We start from the raw sequence: 6,007 nt of genomic DNA on the forward strand, positions 1-6,007 counted from the left end.
GTATTTATTCGTTTATTGACTTATTCGCTTACTTATATAGTATTTCACTCTGCCTATTAATCATAAATCATTTGTTCATTCATTTATTTATGCGTCTGTCAGCGTCATCTGATACTTTTTGTGTGATTACATACAATATAATGAAACAAAAAAGTACCTTTCCCTCTTGCGTAGGTAACTCAGTGGGATTATATCATTTAATATTTTTTTTTTTCTTAATCACCGTGATATATATTTACTTACCTATTTCCTGTCGTTGATGACAAATAGTATTATTTTGTCTATGTAAAATCTCATTTACGTTTGTTTTTTTCTTCAGCGTAGATAACAGTGGTGCTATTTCATTTCATTAAGTTAGCTATGTATTTATTTTATTTTATTTTATTTTTTTACTTTATTTATTCAGTCATGATAATACAGAGGAATCTTTAATACAAAGTAAAACTATTCGAACGTAGAACAATAATCAACAATGTAGATAGCGAGCTGATACAACAGAATACATTACCAGGCTAGAAAAAAAACAAACTACAAACAAAAAAAAAACAACAACAAAAAAACAAAAACAAAAACACAAAAAAAAAACCCACCATCTTTGTGCACACACCACTATTTACCTTAAAAAAATGCGTTGTCACCCACAAACTGCTAGCGTTACAGCAATGCCTCCCCCTCTCCCTCCCCCCCTCTCCCTCCCCCACCCCCCCACCCCCTTGCTGTTACACATATACTGTATTTTCTCCGTTGTTACTTTTTTTTCTGTCTTCAAAGATTGGTGCCTTTGTCTCTGTCTTGTCTGTCTTGTCTGTCTGTCTGTCTGTCTTGTCTCTTTCTGGTGGTCTGTCTCCCTTTCTCTCCACCCCCTTCTCTCTTTTTTTTTACTGTCTTCTTTTTTCTTCTTTCCATTGTTTTTTGTCTGTCTTTTCATAAATTTGGAGCATACATAATACGCTAAACGTGAACGGATAAGAAGGAGTGTGAAAAAATGTGATGGCTGTTGTACACAGTTTGGTGAATTAGACACGGTTCTTTCACACACACACACACACACACACACACACACACACACACACGTACACACACACACACACACACACACACACACACACACACACGCACACACACACACGCACACACATATACATCTTCTCTGGTGATAATCGTAACAAAACATGACCAAATAATAGTGACACTCTTTTAACCCCTTAACTGCCGCTGACAAGGACGCTCGTCACTTTCACAGAAACTCCAGCTGTCATCTCACTGAAGCAAGACAGCGCTTACAGCTCGGGAACCCAGTCATCATTCTTTAGTTGGATTTCTTCCTCTTGGGGGGGGGGGGGGTGGGGGGGGGGGGGGCGATTATATTCATCTTTGATCACCAACATCAATGACACAAATATAACGGGTGTCTGCTAGACACTGCAATTAAAACTGATTTTTTTTTTTTTTTTTTTTTTAATAATTTTTTTAAGATCGTCAGTGAAAGGGTTAAGTGAGAGTAATTAGTGTTGCCGCCGAAAATTAGGGCGACAGTAGACGCAATACAGAAGATACTTTATTTCGCCAATGTGTTATATATATATATATATATATATATATATATATATATATATTATATATATATATATATATATATATATATATATATATACAAACCCAACAACAAAAAGCACAGAAACTGTCGTGGTATTACTCATTTTCACACCACTGACTGCATATTAATACGACGAGAATGGATCACATTCAATACATGCACCACACTCACGAAGCAATAAATGAATAAACAGATAAATGAAAGCGAGGAGGAGGAAGGGAAGGAGACCAGAAAAGATCTACATAATTAGGGTATGTAGGCCACAATGCGAACAGCGTGTAACTGCGAACGGTTCGTGTACCACCCCACTTCAAACCGTTATCACATACGTTTCACGGTTTAACGTCTGCTTCGACTTATTCTGATGCCTTATTGATTATCCACTTCCAAAAACCAGTCAGACATCTGCTATTTCCGGCTATTTCCGCGCTCTTCCGTATATTTCCGCGCTCTTTCTTCTCTTCGCGCACCACTACCGACCAAGTTCACACACGTGCTCTCAAAATCTTAAAATTAAGGGAAACAAGTATTAGGATTTTGAACTTTGACACAGTTTAAAACAGCTGATTTGATTGGATACGTTGAATGATATTGCGCGTTACCAATGCTGGGAAAATTTAAAGCATTTTGGTGACAGATCAGAAAGTCGATTATTACAGGAATCTTCAAAATAGTCGTTTGCAAGTAAACTGTAGATGTTTTGATGTAAGTCTATTTGCGAACGATGCTGCACAGTTACTGAGCGCTCTCCCAATGCACGTGCACAGATTTGAATAGAGAGACAGACCAAAAGGTGAGACGAGAAGGAGGAGACGGATAAGAGTTTCAATTAGAAACCAGAGAGAGAGAGGGGGGGTGGGGGTGGGGGGGGGGGAATCCTGCCCGTGCTAGTTTTCAACAGACATCAAACATTCATCGCTTGACGGAAGAACTTGTACAAACACAAATTAGCTTTTATTTAAGACTGGTAAAACCTTTTAACCCTTATGCTTAATCAGGATAAGCAGAATATACGGACAATACAGAACAAACACATGGTTGTTTCGATGGAGCACATGTCAACTCATCGCAAGAATATATCATGACTCGGAAATATGTCAGAGTTTTAGGTTTACTGATATTCAATGTCCAACTTCACGCCCTGTCAAAATGAATACATACGAAGTTTGACCTGATAAACGTTATTCGTTGTTTTGTATTTTTCATTTTTGAGGATCTCAGGAAAGTCGACATCAATATTCAACACATACATGGCAAAACAAAAATTGTCATTTTATATCTACTTCAAAACTCAAACTGCAGACTCACCCAAAAGACCGAACATTTATCAACCAAAATTCAGACAATTGCCACGGCCCAGTATCTTTTCAAGGTGGTGTAAAAAGCTTGCGGACCTATCCATATACGCTAAACCATATCTACGTTAAAAAAAAGAAAAAAAAGAGCATAAACACGCAGATGCCTGACCTGTGTGTGAATTCAGCAGGCTGGTCAAACCTTGAGAAATCTTTCCAATGAGGAGTAAAAATCTTTTCAGTGAACAGTAGAAATAAACTCCATTAAAAAAAACAACAACAAAAAACAAAAACCCTTTCACTTGAAACAAACTCCACATCTCAGTCCATAAACTATATGGCAGGCCCTACCTGCGAAAAAAAAAACCAATTTACAAGAAGTGTGCTTTTTTGTGGGAAATACCACATGAACCAAAATATATACAATTACCATGGCCCTGTATCTAATTTTTTTCTCATCTTTTTAATAGTCGAAACAATTTCAGATTCATGTCGATAAACTGAAAGACGATCCTATCTGCAGAATAGGAACATTTCCTCGTGCCAATACAAGAACCTATGGTAAACGATCTTTCTTCTTTGCTGCTCCTCACATCTGGAACAACCTTCATCATAACCGTGCATCTGATTCTATTTCTGCTTTTCACTCATCGCTAAAAACTCATCTTTTTAATATCTATCTATAAGCACTCTCAGCTTCCTTGTTCTCCAACACTACCCATGTCAGCTCACTTTGGATGTATGTAGAGTGGGAGGGGGAGAGTGTGGGGGGGGGGGGGGGGGGCGGAGGGGGGGGGGAGTGGTTTTTGAGAAAGAGTGGTCATGAATGTTTTATGTAACTTGTAATATTTTTCTTTCATGTAAAGCGCCCTGAGCTCTTAGAAAAGGCGCGATATAAATGTACATTATTATCATTATTTCCAACCAAAATGTAGACAGCCACCATGGCCCGATATTATTTTTGTTATTATTCTAAATTAATTAGGAAAATAAACAAAACGCCACAACGCAGTCTATAAACTGAAAGGTGGCTCTGCGTGAAAAAAAAAATTAAAAAAGAAGAAAAGTTCAATGAAGTGGGACTTACTTCCGGGAAACAAAACTTCTACCAGAATTATAGACAGTTACCATGACCCATCATTCCTGTAATGAGTGGAAACGAAGCTTTAGATCCATGTTCATGTAAACCCAAGGGCGACCTTATCTGCAGAGCAGAGCCATTTATTAATGAATTCTCTTCTTAAAAAACAACAACAACTAATAAGGGGTAGAACCTCCACAGTGCAGTGTAGAAACTGAAAGGCCGGACCTATTTAAAAAAAAACAAAAAAACAAAACAAAACTACTAACAGCAAAAAAAAAAAAAAAAAAATCCTAAAGAAACAGCAGGCAAGCCCCTTACACACACACACACACACACACACACATTTAAAACAATGAAACGCAACTCACCTGTAGTAGTAGAAGCAAAACCTGCTTGATTTCGGACGAGGCAAAAGAAAGAGAGAGAGAGAGAGAAGTTGGAGGAAAAGACCAGCAGGGGACGAGAGAGGTCAACCAGTGACCACACTGAGAAACAGAGAGAGGAGAGAGAGAAGAGAAGAGAAGTTGCAGCAGCCAAGTCTTTCAGGTCCGTCCGTGACAGCGGCACCTCAGCTCATGCAAAGGGTCTGTGTGGTCTTGTCTGTCTGTCTGTCTGTCTCCGCTGGTCCGCTTCGCTCCGTTCCTCCTCCAAGCTTGGTTGCCGATCTTCAAAGTGGACGAATCGCCCTGCGAGCACCAGCCTTTAGACCTCTCGCGCAAACCTCCGGTCACGTGACTGCTGACGCCGCCCGCGCGCTCCTGGCTTTTTCATTGGCTGGGGCAACACCCACGTTCTCCGCTTCGTTCGTCTATGGATGCAAATAAGCCGCGCGGGGGTTGTCTTTTTTTTTTTGTCTTTTTTTTTTTCTGATGATGTGACGAACGACTGGGATGGGTTAGGTTGGACTGGAAGGTGGGGTGTGGGGTAGGTGGGGTGGGTGGGGGGTGGGGGGTGGGGTTGGATTGCTGCCGTCAGACCTGTTGTACAAAGACCTCAGTCGGGAGAGGTGGAGGAGGAAGGGGGCTAGGGGCGGGTGGCGGGGGGTGGGGGGGGGAGGAGTTCAGGGTGGGGTGGAGGTGTGGGGAAGGGAGAGATAAGATTGGATTGTGTGGTGAAGGTTTGGGATGGACACTGATCTAGCAATATGCTTCCTCATTTCAATCTCTCCCCCCCCCCAGCCCCCACCGCCCCCCCCCCACCCCCCAAATAAACCCCTTCTCCCCACCCCCCACCACCCACCTCCACCCTCCAGTTTCGCCTGTGTAATTAACCTCTCTCTCTTCTCTCTGTATAGAAACTGCCTATTATTCTCAATTCGCTTATTCCCGATTCGCGTGTCTCTAAATTGGTGAGCCCTGTTATCGGTGCCTGTTCTCAATTCGCCTATGCACTCAGGTGATCCCTGTGTGTGTGTGTGTGTGTGTGTGTGTTAAAAAGCAAACGCAAGCATTTTGAACTGGATTGTTGCGTATATGTATCTGTATGTGTGTTTGAGAGATAGATGGATAGACAGTTACATAGATAGATAAATATGCACACACACACACACGCACACACACACACACACACACACACACACACACACACACACACACACACACATATATATATATATATAGAGAGAGAGAGAGAGAGAGAGACAGACAAACAGACAGACAGACAAACGCAAAAAACAGGACAAAAAATAAAAGTGTTCAAACCCTCAAGAGGCCATTAAGGGTAGCGGCGCGATATAAAGAGTAGGCCAAGCGGGAATAAACGAATGGAACCGTCTCCTGTGGAACAATATGCTTCCCCACTTTTTAATCTGAACCCTCCACCGCCACCCCCCCTCCCCCCATCTCCAACCCTCGACCCCCAGTCCTACCAAGCCACCAGTTCCAGTTTCGTCTGTGTAATTAACCTCATTATGTATGAAAAAAAATCAACACAAAAAACAAAACCCAAAGAACCCCCCCCCCCCCCCAAAAAAAAACAACAAAACAACACAAAACAAAACAACCCAACACTATCGCCAATACCCGTTTGTGA

At 41.3% G+C, this 6,007-nt stretch overlaps 1 protein-coding gene across 1 annotated transcript in view; it reads right to left on the reverse strand.

Moving 5' to 3' along the window:
* LOC143276463 (uncharacterized) overlaps nucleotides 1-4,657 on the reverse strand; it is an 83,107-nt gene extending 78,450 nt beyond the window's left edge. The window contains exon 1 of the mRNA XM_076580966.1: nucleotides 4,345-4,657. The gene's annotated coding sequence lies outside the window, so the exon portion shown is untranslated. The remainder of the gene's footprint in view (nucleotides 1-4,344) is intronic.
* Nucleotides 4,658-6,007: the final 1,350 nt, after the last annotated feature.

The sequence above is a fragment of the Babylonia areolata genome, chromosome 32 (genome assembly GCF_041734735.1).
Source record: "Babylonia areolata isolate BAREFJ2019XMU chromosome 32, ASM4173473v1, whole genome shotgun sequence".
In the NCBI taxonomy this organism is placed as follows: Eukaryota; Metazoa; Mollusca; class Gastropoda; order Neogastropoda; family Buccinidae; genus Babylonia; species Babylonia areolata.